This window comes from Amblyomma maculatum, chromosome 9, assembly GCF_055883805.1.
Source record: "Amblyomma maculatum isolate TAMU_Amacu chromosome 9, ASM5588380v1, whole genome shotgun sequence".
Taxonomy (NCBI): Eukaryota; Metazoa; Arthropoda; class Arachnida; order Ixodida; family Ixodidae; genus Amblyomma; species Amblyomma maculatum.
In genome coordinates this window covers 106,073,216-106,089,632 of record NC_139352.1, presented here as the reverse complement: position 1 = coordinate 106,089,632, position 16,417 = coordinate 106,073,216, and the positions used below count along the sequence as shown (strand labels likewise).

The window sequence follows — 16,417 nt, the reverse complement described above, 5'->3', positions numbered from 1 at the left end:
TTATGGCCCGCTGGCGTCTGTATATAGAGGAAATGATTACATGCCCCCACTGTTCGACTCTAACGCGCGGCGGCATATCTCATCTATTCTGGGATTACCCTGCTTTTTCTACTGGACGCTCCGAGATCAAACCCTACCGCCTGAACTACCGTTCCCGTCTAGAAACTGATGCTAACACAAAGATGATATTTGCCAAGTATGGCTCTCTTGTGGCGTGGTTAGAGCATTATTAGAGTGACGACCTAAAAAATGAAGATTCTGTCCACTCCCTTTTACCCCTATCCACGGCCATGAGCCTTCCCATTCAATAAAGGACATTCAATCAATCAATCATAGAGAAAGAGGAGCCGTAGTGGAAGGCTACGGAGTAATGTCGACCACCCGGGGATCTTTAAGGTGCGTTGACTTCCCGTGGCTGCATTTCGATGAAGGCAAAATGAAAAGGCGTCCGTGTGCTGAAGAATGCCAGTGCGCGTTAAAGATCCCCAGGACCCCCCTTTGCCGCCCGCCGCAAGCGGATGCATGGTGCATCGGCTCCGTGTTTTTGCGCTTGTGATCGTGGCACAGCAACTCGACCCTTGAAGAAATCAGGGCGACTGCATCACGCAAGTGACCCGACATCTGGAGCCACCAGTTTTATCCAGGTGGACCCCAATTTCACCGATTAGGGGCTGAGTTTCATCCGTGCATCGCGGCAGCGGCGCTAAGCCTAACGGCTGCGCCACTCCCCGCCGCTGGGTTGCTCACCCCTTTTTCTCCAATATGACTTCTACCTTGCAACGCGGCTATGATCCGTCCGAAATGTCATGGTCCACCATTTCGACGGTCCAAGATACTGGTTCTTCAGTCTCACAGCCCCTTGAGAACGAGAACCTTTTCAAACTTGTACAACGCCGCTTCCAGTCCAGAAGCGGACGCAAGATGGCGGTCGACACGTCCACGGCCTCCCAACCTCAAGCCAACAAGGACAGTGGCGCGCAGCCCTACGCCCGTCCTGTCCAAACTGCTGACCAACCGAAAATTGCAGCAGGCATGCAATGGCGTCCACGACCCATGCCACACCCGCACCCCCAAGACATTGTTGTAATCCTCAAGCCCCGCGTCACGGCGAACTTGCGGAGTGTGTTCCAACATGGCGAACTGGGAGCGGCGCTCACCGCCTACCTTGGCAAGCAGGCGGGAGCCACTCTCAATATCATCCCGGCATGGGACCAAAATCTTGTAGTAGTGGGAACCCAGGACCCACCCACAGCGGACCGCCTAATTGGCGACTTCAACTTGGATACCGACAAGGGACCCCTCCCTATGCGTGGACATTTGAAACAGACCGGTGAAATCTGCCGAGGTGTGATCTCTCTGGCCAACCAGGAGACAAGCAACACCCTGAAAGAGAAAGTGCAGTGGCGAGCTGGCGAGCTCGCAGAAGTACGCAAGCTGGGAAAAACGAACGTCGCGGTTCTCACTTTTGTGGGGAAGGTGGTGCCGCGTTTTGTGCATTATAATTCGGAACTAGCTGTCGTGCGTGAATACAAGCGTACTGTGCCGGCGTGTGTGAGGTGCGGTACTATCGGGCATAGGGCAGACACGTGTCCTGCCCCGAACCCCTCAAAGTGCGGCCTGTGTGGTCAATGTGTGGAGCTTACTCCAGAAGGTCCAGCTCCACATGAATGTAAACCGTCCTGTGTAATCTGCGGCTTGGCCCACCCCACGGGCTCACAGGATTGCACGGCAAAATTCCGAAGACTTCGGACGCCCAGAAACAAGCCTCGGCAACGTGGCGTCTTGAAAACGGACACACCTGGCAAAAAGCAAGGTCACGCCACTCGCAGAGCCAATGACAGCGCGGAACGCGGCAACCGCGCCGCCGGCTCACGTGACAGTGACGTCAACGATTCTTCCTCCCGTAACCTGACGTCATCGAAAGACAAGAAGAAGGCGCCCCCACCGCCTCCAAGCGGCAAGAATGACAGACACTTTCCGGCCCTTCAGACAACCTCCTTGCTTCAGACAAGCGGCGCTGCCGGCACCCATGCCTCCGCGCCGCAACATAAGCAGGTGAGCAGCTGGGCAGGGGTTGCCTCCTCTCCTATCCTTTCCTCACCTTCCTTCCTTCCCGCGGTCACCGGCGTAGACGCCGAGGGTCGCAAACGAATCGAGCTGCTCAGGGCACAGAACGAGCAATTGCTCGCTAAAATTCAAAATTTGGAAGCCAAGCTCACAGCCGCGTCGAGTCCCCAGAGCTCAGACGCCATGGAGAGTGAGCCGGAGCTGCCGGCCGCGTTCGCGTCAGCTATGGTCGCTATGGAGGCGCGTCTCGCCTCCCAACTGCAAAACATGGTGGAGGCCGCCATGGACCGCGTCGCAGCCAAATGCTCGTCAATGGTTCCTGAAACTGTCTCCAAATATATGCAGGATCATCCCGGAACGAGCCGTCGGGCTGGGAACCTTAAAAACACGTCCCGTCTTACAAAAACAGGCCGTCGAGCACGGAACCTTAAACATATGTCCCGTCTCTCAAAATACTCCCGAATTATTGCGGATTCGGATAACGAGGACTCCAACCCCGCACCTACTTCAGGTGCCGGCTGCGGGGTGGCGTCTGTACCAGTCTCAGTAAATATCACTCATGGCGGGACAGCCTAACAAGCAGCCCCTCCCCCTCAAATCATGTCAATCATTACTGGTAACACAATGGAACTGTAGGGGCTTCAGGAACCGCCAAAAACGCGCGAGTCTATGCCTCTACCTAAAAACACTCGAAACTACCCGGCGTAGTCGCCCTCCAGGAGCCAGGAGCGGCGGCCAAATTAACAAACTACACGACGTTCCAGCGAGACCCCTCGTCCTGTCTGTTCGTACACAAATCATACACGGCCACAGAAGTGGATCTAGACCTAACACTTCCCTATTCGTATGTCATGGTAACGATCTTACCCCTCCGACGCTCAGATCCTCCTATGCACATACTGAATATATACTGCTCCCCCAAACTAAAGCGAGTGACGTTCGCAGACATCTTTAGCCGTGCGCTGAAGACAGCGGGTCGAGACCCCCTCCTGATATTGGGTGACTTTAATGCCCCCAGTCAGCTGTGGGGGTACCGTAAAGAGGAGGTGAGAGGACGAAAACTGGCGGAGCTTGTGTCCACACTGGGCCTCACCCTTCACACCGACCCTGTTTACCCAACACGCGTAGGTAACTCCGTGACGCGGGACACGTGTCCGGATCTTACCTTCACTCGCAACATACGACACGCAGACTGGGTTAACACCGAGGAAACCCTCGGCAGCGACCACTGCCTTCTTAACACTACGATCTACACACGCCCCCTCAAGCGTCCTACCACACAAGCCCACATCCCTAATTGGACTACCTTCCGAAAAATTTTCCCGCCACTACCAACATTGCCATAGCAGAGCAAGGGTACACCAACTGGTCCCGGTCACTGATGTCACACCTTCGCACACATGAAACGCACATACAGCTCACAGAGGCAATAACGGACGTGGATAATCACATCATTCACCTCTGGGAAGCTCGCCGCAGCCTTACACGCCGCTGGCGTCGCCAGAAACGCAACCGCAAACTTAAAGAACGTATTGCCGATATCACCCACCGAGCCGCCGAGTACGCGGCCCAGCTCGCTGACTCGAACTGGGTGGATCGTTGCAATACAGCGGCCCGACAAATGTCTAGCCATAATACATGGAGGCTCTTTCGAGCTCTCATCAATCCTACGCAGACCCGCACCGAAACCCAAAAACATTTACACCGAGCAATCCACTCCTTTAAAGGCAACGCTACGCAGCTGGCACAATCGCTCCGGGACCGCTACTTGTGCACAGCTCAAGACCCCCGAGGATCGGTCTACTCCTACGCAGGCAAGCAGAACTCGGAGCTGGACAAACCTTTCCAGCTTCACGATCTTCGGGCCAGTCTAGTCAAAATGAAGAGAGGCACCGCGCCTGGTCGGGACAAGGTCACCGTCAAGCATTTGGCGAACCTGCCTGACTCGACGTACCAGTGCCTACTCGAATACATTAACGCAATCTGGACAGGCGAAACCCCCTTACCCATCGATTGGAAAACAGCACTTGTGACTTTCATCCCGAAAGCTGGCAAACCAATAGACACGGATAACCTCCGCCCCATCTCTCTCACCTCCTGTGTGGGCAAACTAATGGAGACTATGGTGCGCGATCGGCTATCCGAGTATCTTGAACACAGGCACACTTTCGCGGACACCATGTTCGGATTTCGCCCACACAGATCCGCACAGGATGTCCTTCTCCAACTTAACAGAGAAATTCTCAACCCATTCGAACGCCCCCACAATGACCGGGTTGTACTCGCCCTAGACTTAAAAGGTGCTTTTGATAACGTCACACATGAAGTCATACTGACTCATCTAAGTGAAACACACTGTGGCAGTAATACGTTCAATTATATAAGACAATTCCTTACAGACCGACAATCATACATCAAAATACAAGACAAGGAGCCCGGACCATTCATGCTCGGCACGCGGGGCACACCTCAGGGCGCAGTTCTCTCTCCGCTGCTTTTTAACATTGCCATGATGCGTCTGCCGGCCCAGCTGGCTGAGGTCGAAGGCGTGCAGCACGCGCTCTACGCCGACGACATCACCCTATGGGCAACGCAGGGCAGTGTGGGCGACATAGAAACCTGCCTGCAAACAGCGGCGAGCATAGTGGACCGCTATGCCCGGCGCTGTGGTCTTCAATGTTCCCCCCAGAAATCACAGTTTGTGCATCTCCGCCCCTCTCGGAGATGCAGTACACAAATCTCGCTGTCGCTTGGGAGCGGTCCAATTCATGAATCAAAAGAGATCAGAGTACTCGGTCTCTTCATCCATCACCAAAGACGCCCTGACACAACACTAGCCAAGCTCCGCCAGGTGGGGGACCAGGTGGGCCGCATGGTCCGCCGGGTGTCTAACAAACGCGGGGGGTTGCGAAGTAAGGATGCCTTGCGGCTGGCAAACGCCTTCGTAACCAGTCGAATCCTGTATTCGACTCCTTACCTCCACTTGCGGAAGCACGAGGAGGATACCCTTGAGGTGATTCTCTGAAAAATCATAAAACGTGCCCTCGACCTCAGGGAGCTTCGGGAAGCACATTTGATGAACCAATATACCCGCCTCACACAGACAGTGTCGGGTCGCCGCCTTCTTGCCCGGCTGAACATTCAACATAAACAGTTCACAGAGGAGAGGCTCCGCATCCCAGAACTCTGGAGACGCGCCCTCAGAGTGCGGCCTCTCCCTGCCAACATGTCACGAGAAGACCATAATGGACGGCGCCTGGCGCGGGCGGAAGCCTTGGCCCGCCATTATGGCAACAAATCAGGTGCGTTCTACGTGGATGCCTCGGGCCCCCATCCGGGGGGCTGGTACACGGCCGCTGTCGTTCACAACGGGAACACAGTCGATGGCCTTACATTCAAGGCCAAATCTATAACACACGCTGAAGAGGTAGCCATTGCACTCGCCGCCTCAGACCACACTTCTAAATATATCATCACCGACTCACGAGGGGCTTGCCGGAACGTCGCCCAAGGGTGGACCACTCCATTAGCCTATAGAATATTTCAAAATTGCTGTCGGGACACGGACCCCGCGTGCCGATATCTCATCTGGGCTCCTAGCCATCAGGGTCTTGCAGGGAACGAGGCAGCTGACGCAGCCGCCCGCGCGCTTTCTCTCCGGGCAGTTTCCTCGAGACTCGAATCGGCTGAGGACATCGATTCCAATCCGGCCTACACATTCAAAGATATTGTAATTTTTTATAAAAACTCGCATCGCAAATACCCTAACCCCTGCAAAGGGTTAGGAAAAACGAACGAGAGGCTGCTCCTGCGCCTCTTCACTAACACAATGCTGTGCCCGGCAGTACTTAAACATTTTGACTCACAATTCCCTGGACAGTGGCAGTACTGTGGGGAGGTGGCTGACACTTACCACATGGTATGGGCCTGCCAACAAAATCCATCCCTTCCCCCCATCCCTAACCCTTCCCGGGAGGACTGGGAGGCGACCCTGCTCGGCTGCTGCGACTTACAGGCTCAAAGGGCCTTAACGCGGCATGCGCGGGTGGCGGCAACCGCCAATGGGGTCTCTGACTAGGGTCTCCACTCAGTATTATAAGGCCGAAGCCCTTAAGGCTCCGCGAGGGTCTCCACTCAGTATTATAAGGCCGAAGCCCTTAAGGCTCCGCGTCAAACCTCCCAATATGAAATAAACGTTTTCACCACCACCACCACCCCAGGTGGTCAAAACTACGCCGCAGCCCTTCACTCCCGCACCTTCCTCTCAATCCACTTTCTCTCCTACCTTCCTCTATACCCTTACGGTGCGGTTCAAATGTTCACAGAAACAAGTGTGACCCATACTTTGCCTTTCCCTTCCTGCAAACCAGTTATTAATCCCGACCGCTGGCGGCTGCGTTTCAATGTAGACAAACCTACTGTGTGTGTGCTGTGCGATGTGAGTGCACGTTAAAGATCCCAGGTGGTCAAACGTACTCTTTAGCCCACGACTACGACTCCTCGCTTTCTCTTTCTACTTTCATTCTCACCTTTCTCTCTTCCTCTAGGGCACCGTTTAGGTGTCCACAGAACAAGTGTTGCAGATACTGCGCATTTTCTTTCCTGTGAAACAGAAATATTATTACGACAATTATTATTAACTACTGTGAACCAAATAATTATTCTGGCTCTGTTCTGACCGCCGGCGGCTGCATTTCGGTGGAGCCAAAACGAAAAGTCGTCCCTGCGCTGTGCGATGTCAGTGCAGGTTTAAGATCCCCAGGTGTCGAAATTACTACGCAGTCCTCCAATACGGGACATCTTAAAGAATCCCGCAGGGGCTTCTTCTGCAAGGTGTGTTGGTGCTTGGAGCCGGACCCTGAACCCCCTGCGGAAGCTGTCATCCGTACAGTGGCGATAGGGTGGAAGGTGGAAGGAAGAAGCTATGAACGGTGGCGGTCGAAGTCGTGGATGGTTGCTTGGTAAACATTTATTAAAACATTCAAGGGATCGAACGCCCAGATCTATGGGTCGGCTAAGAGTTCTTCGAATCTGGCAGCCTCTAGGGCGAGACCGATGAGCGCTCGTTGGGCGTCCAGAGTAGAGCTGCGTAGACGAGCATCCCAGGTATGTTGTGTGTGCGTTGGCATGTGTTTTCGTAGACAAGTCCAGACCATATGAAGGAGGTCTGCTGGGATACTGCAGTGTTGACACCTCGGCATAGGAAATATATTATGAAATCTTTCGGCATTGGGAAAAGTCTCCGTTTGTAGTTGGCGCCATATTATGGCCGCTATCTTTGTAAGTTCTTGGTGCGGACCTGAATAGAGTTGGCGAGAAAGACGATAGTGTTGGAGCAGGTCGCGTGAAGTAAGTATGGTGTCGTTGCTGACCAAGGCGTGCTTATTGGGGGCGGAATGATAAGCCGCTCAGAAACTGAGCCCTCGAGCTAGCTCATGTGCTCCCTTATTATACTTGAGACCCATGTTAAGCCTCGGCTGATACGCCCTCGTCTGCTTTCTATAGGCGAGGGGCTCCGGGACCTTCCTCTACATATCAGGGTAAAAGAGATGCAATTGAATTCTAAGAACCCAAAGCCCTGACATGATCTATGGATAAAACTTCTAAACAACATGATCGACCCCTGAAAAGGGATCGCACGGAACTGAAAAACTCCTTCCCCAGACACCGGAAGCATTTCCCAGGTTTTTCATAGTTCACTCTATGACCGACGAGCCAGAAGGCGAATTATCCGCTTTTGTATTGCAAAACCTATGAATATCTGCGTTGGCAAGCATTCTAAAGCAAAGAGCAGAGAAACGAAGACCTGGTTATTCAAATAGACACAAAAGAGTAAAGCGAAAACCTGCTCTCCTTCGAACGTCTGTGGTGAGCCGAGTGTGCAAGTAACCCCTCACCGCACCCTTAACCAAACAAAGGGTGCATTAGTAGCAGTAGTGGACTACTATTGAAGCGCAGCACTTGGGCGTCTAGTGCATTGATGGCCTGCTGGACTAGCAAGCTCTGTTCTTCCTCACCATCAGCACCAAGCTAGTCCACCTAGGTCCACATAGTATGGGAGGGGGTGGGAAATAAACCCTATTGAAATGCAACCGGGCATTAAAGTAAGCAGTGGGAATGGTTGGCATAAGAGGAAGGGCAGTTGGGGCATGACTGATTACAATGGATACAGCTATAGCCATACAGGGGTTTGAGCATTCAGCTGTATTTGCCGAAGGACATGAGCCTCCCGAACAGAGAGATTAGGATGATGGTCGGGGTAGAACTTGCGTTCTAAGCAAGCAGCATTGTAATATTCGCTGATGGTGGCGTGAAAGAGTCTCGACCCGCCCTGCAATGACCTTGGTCAGGGGAATAATGGTACCATGTTACGAGTTTCACGTGCGAGCTGATTCGCCAGCTCATTGCCGTCAATCACCGAGTGTCCAGGAATCTATCGAAGAAAGACCATGGCTGCAGCGCAACAAATGTGGCCCCGAGCTCCTGAGAACGATGAGGAGTGAGAGTTTTAGGTTGAATGGCATGAATAGCCGCCTGGGAGTCAGTGTATGTAATGTATTGAGGCACAGGTAGGACAGAATGGAAATTTTGATTGGCATGTATGATGGAGAGGACCTCAAGCGAGATAATTTATTTATTTATTATCAATGCCTCAAATTCCCCAGGAATGGGGTATTACATGAGGGATGGGCTGCTATTTCATTTGAAAATAGATTCGATGGCTGCCTTGAATTAAGATGGATTGGAGTGGTGCACGAAGTGGACTGGCAGATTGTTCCAGTCCCGAGCAGTTTTTACGAAGAACGAGCGAAGATGAGCTGTAGTCTGCGCTGGGGGAGGGTAGACAACTTTGGGATGGCTGATGCGGTTTGAGAAGCGATGAGCTTGTAATATCACTGAAACATCAAGTGGTGTGTGACAAAATTTATGAAAAAGGCAAAGCCTAAAGATGCAACGTCTCAAACTGAGATTAGTAAAGTGAGCCTTAGATTTAAGAGCAGTTACGCTGGAGTGATAAGAATAGTCTGAAAAAAAAAATTGCTGCGCGATTTTGAACTAATACGAGGACGGTACAAATGTTAGTTTGATGAGAGTCGCAGATTGAGAATGCATATTCTAGCTTAGGTCGAACGAACGTGAGGTACGTTAGTGCGTCAATCAAGACAGGGGCGAGGCGCATGTTTCGATGGAGGTAACCAAGAGTGCGATTGGCTTTGTGTGCAGACCAATGAAGTGTGTTAGAAATTGTGATGCCAAGGTATTTGTATTATTAGACAGATGAAATTTCGGATCCACAGATGACATACCTGGAGGGGTGATAGTGCTGTCGTCGATGAAAAGAGAGTAATGACGTTTTATTAGTGTTTAGAGACATTAACCATTTGTCGCACCAGGCTTCAACGCATTTAGGGCCATCTTGAAGAATGCGAGAATCGGAACGGTTATGGGTGGGATGGTAGATGACGCAATCGTCTGCAAATAGGCGGATGTTAGAAACAATGTTACTAGGCAGATCATTAATGTAGATTAGAAAGAGTAAGCATCCAAGTACAGTGCCTTGGGGAACGCCGGAGAGGACTGGGGAGCAAGTCGATGAGAGTTTGTTAGCGTACACAAATTTCTTCCGGTTAGTCAGAAAATTACGTATCCTTTCCAATACAAGAGGGTTAATGCGTAATCGTGAAAGTTTAAGTAAAAGTCGCTGATGGGGAACTTTGTCGAGTGCTTCTTCGAAATGTAAAAAAAAGAGCATCTACAGGCACATTTAAGTCCCGGTTAGAACTTATGTCATTGATGAATAAAGCTAGTTGAGTGTCACATGACAGTCCTTTACGAAAACCATGTTGATTAGGATGATAAAAGAGTATAGAAATTAGAAATTTTACCAACAATGTGAGAGTAAAGCACGTGCTCCATTAGTTTTGAAGAGACGCTTGTTAGTGAAATAGGACGATAACTAGAACATGAAGATGAAGGACCTTTTTTCGGAACTGGAACAACCTTGCCTATTTTCCAGTCTTCCGGCACCACTCCTGATGACAACGATTGCTGAAAAATATGACATAAAATGATGCTGACAACATTTTTGGTGGGTTTTAGTACTTTGCAGTTGATACCATCGACACCTGATGAACATGCAAGTTTTAACGAGTCTATAATTTTCGCGATACCTGAAGGATTGAAAATGATATCAGGCATGACTGCGTGATCGTAGCTAGGGAAATGTGGTAAAGTGTTGGCGGGTTCTTGCGTAAATACAGATCTGAATGTGTGGTTAAGCTCTTCAGCTATTTTATTGTCAGGGATTGGACGGTTCTGCTGATCGCATAGTTGTAACGATTGCGAGTGTTTGGGAAAATCGTACTCCAAAGCTTTTTAGGGTTATTTTTTATCATTGCTGGCAAGACTGATGAATAAATAGAGCGTTTAGTTTTGCTAGCAAGTGATTGAAACTCCTTTTCCGCTGCGTAATATTTTTGCCATGAACATTGGTTGTTGGTTTTTTTAGCTGTGCGGAATAGCCTTTTCTTTTTATTGTTAAGACGTTTCAACGTGATGTTAAACCATGGTGATTACTGTTTTTCTCTTATAGTAGTAGTTGGTATGTGCGCTAGTATCAACTCATGTATTTTGTTCTTAAAAAGTAACCAGTTAGTTTCTACGGAGCGTTTTGAAAAATCGTGAGGAAGCCAGATGCAAAATTCTTCGAGCGCTGCAATAATTTTGGAATAATTCCCTCTGTCGTACAGTGTTATTGTTTTCATTATTTTAGGCGTATGCGGCAGATGACAATGAAAGGAACCGTGCAAAATTGAATGGTCACTAAGCCCCGGCATATATGTGAGTGGAGAGAGCATATCGGGCTCGGAAGCTAAAACCAGATCGAGTGTGTTTGATGAGTTGCTACCGCGACGCGTCGGCTCTGTGACTGTTTGCGTTAGTCCAAACGTTAGGCAAGTGTTTACGAAGTCACTTTCGCTGTTGTTTTGTGATAGAACTGAGGCAATATTTGGCCAAGTTATCGCAGGGAAATTGAAGTCTCCGAAAATCAGGATAGGCGATAGAGGGTATGCGCTGGTTACTGATAAAATGACATCGTGGGACTCGGCAACGAAAGAAATATCAGCATCAGGAGGACGATAACAGACGTCAATAACTATAGGTGGATAAGAGGCGTTGCTAATAACAAATGTAATTTCTAAGGGGGAGGATGTCCTAAATTCAGTGCACTGAAGGCTGCGGTGGGCGGCTATCAGTACACCACACCACGTTTATTATTTCAATCACGCCGGAAAACATTTAAATCTGAAGAAAGTGAGAGTACTTCGATGTCTGCGATTGATGAATTGAGCCACGTTTCGGTTAGAATGACTAGGTTAGATTCTTTTGTGTGAATTATTTTACGGAGAGCATATAAATATCAAAGTATATATAAGTATATAAGTATATAAGTATATATAAGTATAAGTATAGGTATAAGTATAAGTATATAAGTATATAAGTATATATAAATATATAAAGAGCATATAGTATATAAAGAAAGAGGTGTATGAAAGATTAGGACGCGAATGATTTCCTTCTACGAGATAAAAGGGTGGATGATAACCTGCTAAATGCTGTAATCAAATATGGAGGTTTTGTTTCCGATTATTAGTTCGTTGTGTCTAAGTTTACATTTTCCTTTCTGTGCTTTACCGAATTCCAGGAGGTGCTTTCTAGCGGTAAGCGTGTGCGGACAGTAATCTTCAGAAATACTGTAACCTCTATCTTTTGGTTTCTTGGAACATGAAAGTAGCTTTTCTTTTGCCTTAAAGTGGATGAATTTAACGATGATTGGTCGGTCACCGTCCGCCCTGAACTTTCCAAGCCTGTGAGCTCTTTCAATATCAAGAGGAACGAGGGTAGTATCTAATAGCGTACTTCAATGCTTGATTACGAGGTGTTCCGATTGCGCCAGTGTTTCGCGTTCGACATCTTTAAGGCCGAAAGATAAAAGGTTTGATCTGCGTGATCTGTCGTCCGAATCATCCAGTCTAGTTTCAATGCTGGCAATTTGCACAGCATTCTCTTCGGAGAGTTCTTGTAAGTGGTTCATCTGTTCGTTAACTGCTATCATTGATGGGCAGTCAGCTTGTCCGGAACGGATTTCGTTTAGTGCTTCAAGTATTTCGGTGGAAGATTTGGTATCACCGGAACGAGTGTTGGGACCAGAGTTTAGCTCAACGTCACCAGCGAGGATTAGTAACTGCTTGATAACATAGTAGTAATCAAAGGCAATCTGGATGCAGCACAGTGGGCTCGGCAGCACCAGTAAGCCAGCATAGCGCGTGCGTCGCGCGAATAAAGTATATTTTACGTTTACCTGCAAGACGAACAAGCGTCATAGGTGAGTTGCAGTGGCCATAGCTGTGGTGCAGTCGAGCCCAAATAATGTCCAAAGGGTGGAGAAAGAGGCCGCTAGTGTGAGGGACGGGGGTCGATAGACGAGTATGAAAGAGGAGCTAGCTTCCGGACCTGCGAGGAGCCACATAAGAGGCATCTGTGTAAGTTACTCTATGGGTATTGAAGGGCGTTCTATGATACGAGGCAGCAGCATGTTGGCGGCCAGCATGCAGGACCGACCGCATATTGGCTAGCAGAAGTAAGACACGGAGGTTAGGTTAGTATCCTCCAGCTGAAAAGGAGCAGGCAGAGGCACTGACTAGATGGGGGATATATTAGCCTGGTTGAGAAGCCAGCGACAATGAACTGTGCCGGAGAGGCGCGCTACCAGTTGGTCGCGGTGCAGGGGTGAAGGGAAAGGAGACTGCGAAAAGGATAAAAACGCTCGGTGGCTTTAGCTTCTTGGTGGAATTAGTTATGGGAAGACGAAGAGCAGCTTTAAACAAGTAGTGAAGAGCCTTTACAAGTGTGTCTAGGTGGCTCTGGGTGAATGAAAGATATACTATAAAGTAAAGGAATTTGTTAGGAGCCAGCGTGTGAGCCAGTCGACTGTCGTGAGCTTCCCTCAGGCCAGAGGATCATCTCACAACTTGGCGAAGTAAATGTGTGACAGACTGACAGGTAACAACATGTAAGGTAAAGTGGAGTCCAAAGACAGACTCCGCCCGCACCACTAGTATATCGCGGGTACAGGTAGCAACAGATTGTGAGATGGAGTCCAAAGACACTCCGCCCACACCATTAATGTATCGCCGGCAATGCGGATAGCAACAGCCGCATGGAGAACTCGGACATTTTAGCGGCATGCAGAGGCATGCAAGGAACGCCACGCTGAGAAATGCTGAGAATTGGGAAACCGCCGAAATAAGGAGGATCGGTGAGTTGTGAGCTCGTTGATAGGCAGATTGAGTCAAAAGTAAGAGTTCTGACTTCTCGGGCGCGGAAAAGAGGCCTCTACGCTCAAGAAAACAATAAATAATATTCAATTCCTGCTGGATGGTGTCTTGAAGGTGACAAGGAGATCAGCACGAGCACCGCACTGCGATGTCGTCGGCGTAAAAAAAGTGCTAATGTCGGGAAGAGACGATAACTGAACCGCGAGAGGGGCCATGGCGATATTAAAACGGGTGGGTGAAAGAATGGCACCATGCGGGGTACCGCGGGTGAGACGGTGGTGTGTAGAAGTGAAGTTCAATGCTCGGAAACGGCCTTCGTGATTAGAAAGAAAAGCTCGACTGGAGTTATACATGCGGCAGCCGCAGTTTGTGCTGGAAAGGAGGTAATAATATGGTAATGAGAGACGCAATCAAATGTCTTGCGGACATCGACTGTGATCAGGGCGTGAAGCTGAAGCTACCTCAGGTGAAGAAAATATGTTGAAGTTAAGAAAAAAGGTCCTGTGCTGATACGCTGGGACAAAACCAATGAGGGCATGAGGGAGCGAGTTCGAAGCCTTCAAATGTCTAAGCCTAGTGAGCGCCATTCTCTCCATCTTCGCTCGACCACAAGAGATGAGAAAATGGGCTGGAGTGTGGAAAGGGCTGAATGCTTATCAGGTTCAGGAATGAGAGAAATAAGTGAGAAAGTCCAGGACGATAGCAAAGAGCCTTCTTCTCAGGCGGTGTTATAGAGGTGGAGAAGATGCTCTTTTGCGTTGTCGGGAAGATTGTTAAGAGCGGTGTGAGTGATTTCACATTCACCGGGAGCCGACCAAGTCGACTTAGCAAGAAGTACAGCTTCAAGCTCGCACAATGTAAAATGGACATCAAGGTCATTGCTTGCACTGCCTGTATATTCAGGGTAAACACCCTTTTTACTAAGCGGCTGGAGATAAGGATCTGCAAGCGTTGCGAAAACCTCACAGGGAACTTTGTGGCTAGGGCTTAAGCAAGATTCGGGTTAGGGGCAGGGGAGGTACAAAGGGTGGTAAAAAAAAAACTCCATTTTGATTTTTTATGGACCGCCATGTATTCCAGGGTATTGCATTGATAATCATCAAGCGTAGCACAATATGCCACGATATCGCCTCGCAAGTTTTAATGGGAGGGCTGCAATTGGAGTTTTCTAGGTTGCAGTCTTGCAGATCGCAGAAACTTTTTGTCACGCTTCCATAGGCTGTCGAGTTGGCGATCGGGGTCAGTAGGGGGATATGCAGCAGTCCGCGTGCGAGTAGAGGACTAAGTCGCTTGGGGAATGGTAACTAGTCCACTCCTCATAAGACATGAAGGAGGTAGAGGAGGTGAGACAGCAAAAGGCATGTCAATCGGTATCTCGAAGGCGTTGCTTTCGAGTCCTCAGGGGTACAGATATGCAAATAATGTGGGACTGGGTAGAAGGCTTTAGAGAAATTTCGATAAATCACGTCAGATTCGAAACAAAAATGCCCGTTTAGGTGTACACCCGCTGTACATTCATACAGCAGCGCATTGCACGAAAATGCAGAGTGGAAGCCGTGCTTCTTTCCTTAATTACATTATTATTTGAAATTGACAAAAAACACAAAAGTCTGCTTTTCTTGGTGTTGCATTCGCCTCCCTTTGCTTTCACTACGAATAGATAGCATAAGTAATTTTAAAGCATGGGGTCTTCAATTCGTCTTACACTTGCTGTTTTTGGTATTTTCTGAAACTGAAAATGACAATGTTTTTCCACGCAACTTCTGTTCTGTTGCTTATTGTTATGTGGTAAGGAGTTTGAAGTCTTGTTCATTCCATATTTTTACTTATTAAAATTGTATTTAACCTTCAGTGCTTACATATTACATATCGGCTATCAGGTAAGTGGCAATTACTGTTATCTCCAACTCATCCACAGATCTCTGAATACTTCCTGCAAGCACATGGTAAACATTGTGGCAACAGTATCTCCCTATTCAAAATCCTCGTCAGATTTGTATTTCATCACCTTAGCTACAAAAAAAATTGTGATCGCTGTGCAGTTTCTAGGCAGTTTCTAGCGCCCATATAGATGTCTTTTCTGCACCTTATATGTGTATTATGTGTATGTATATATATATATATATATATATATATATATATATATATATATATATATATATATATATATATATATATATATATATATATATTGTAGGTGTGTGTTTATTCAGGTGAACCAGATGAATCCAGCTATTCAGTAAGAATTAACTTGCAGTACAGCATCAGGCGTAGCTAACCACGAAAAACAGCGACCAACGTTTTCGTCCTCGGGCGCGCCGGCACGCGATGAATGCCAGTGGCTATAACGACGAAGACAAAGAAGATCAGCGCACTACAGTTTCCCCCCAGGTAGAGAAAGAGCCATTTTTGCGACTTATTGGGCCGAAAGCACAGACGGATCGTTGTACGGTTTGAGTCTGTTCACATGGGCTATTTCGCGGACACGGAGGCGAAAATCTGTAGAGGGCGTAATGGGCTCAACTACGTAGTAGACAGGGGGTGTTTTTGAAGGGCTTGGTATGGACCTTGATACCGAGCAAGAAGTTTCTTTGAAAGGCCGGCGAGTGTGGCAGGGACCCAGAGCCACACAAGGAGTTAGGTGCATATGAAGAAGCCTCGCCGATGCCACGATGGTGTTTTTGTTGCCACTGGTTTTCCTTTGTAAGCGGACGAGCGAGCTGATGGCATTCGTCTTGCGTACTTGGCGGCGTCCGAGAGTGCGTCGATTTCGAAACATCACAGCGGTAGGGAAAAAGCGTGCGCATTGTGCAGGTTAGCTCGCGCCCATAATGAAGAAAGAAGGGAGAAAATCTAGTGGTGGTCTGTGTCACAGCGTTGCACGCGTATGTTAAGAAGGGAAGAACCTCGTCCCATTCGGATTGATTGTCTTTCACGTACATGGCCAGTATGTCACTCAGAGTACGGTTGAAGCTTTCTGTCAGGCCATCCGTCTGAGGGTGCTAAGAAGT

General features: G+C 48.8%; 1 pseudogene; it reads left to right on the top strand.

Annotated features, from left to right (window-relative positions):
* The first annotated feature begins 801 nt into the window (after positions 1-801).
* LOC146180103 (uncharacterized) lies at positions 802-6,145 on the top strand (annotated as a pseudogene).
* The last annotated feature ends 10,272 nt before the right edge of the window (positions 6,146-16,417 follow it).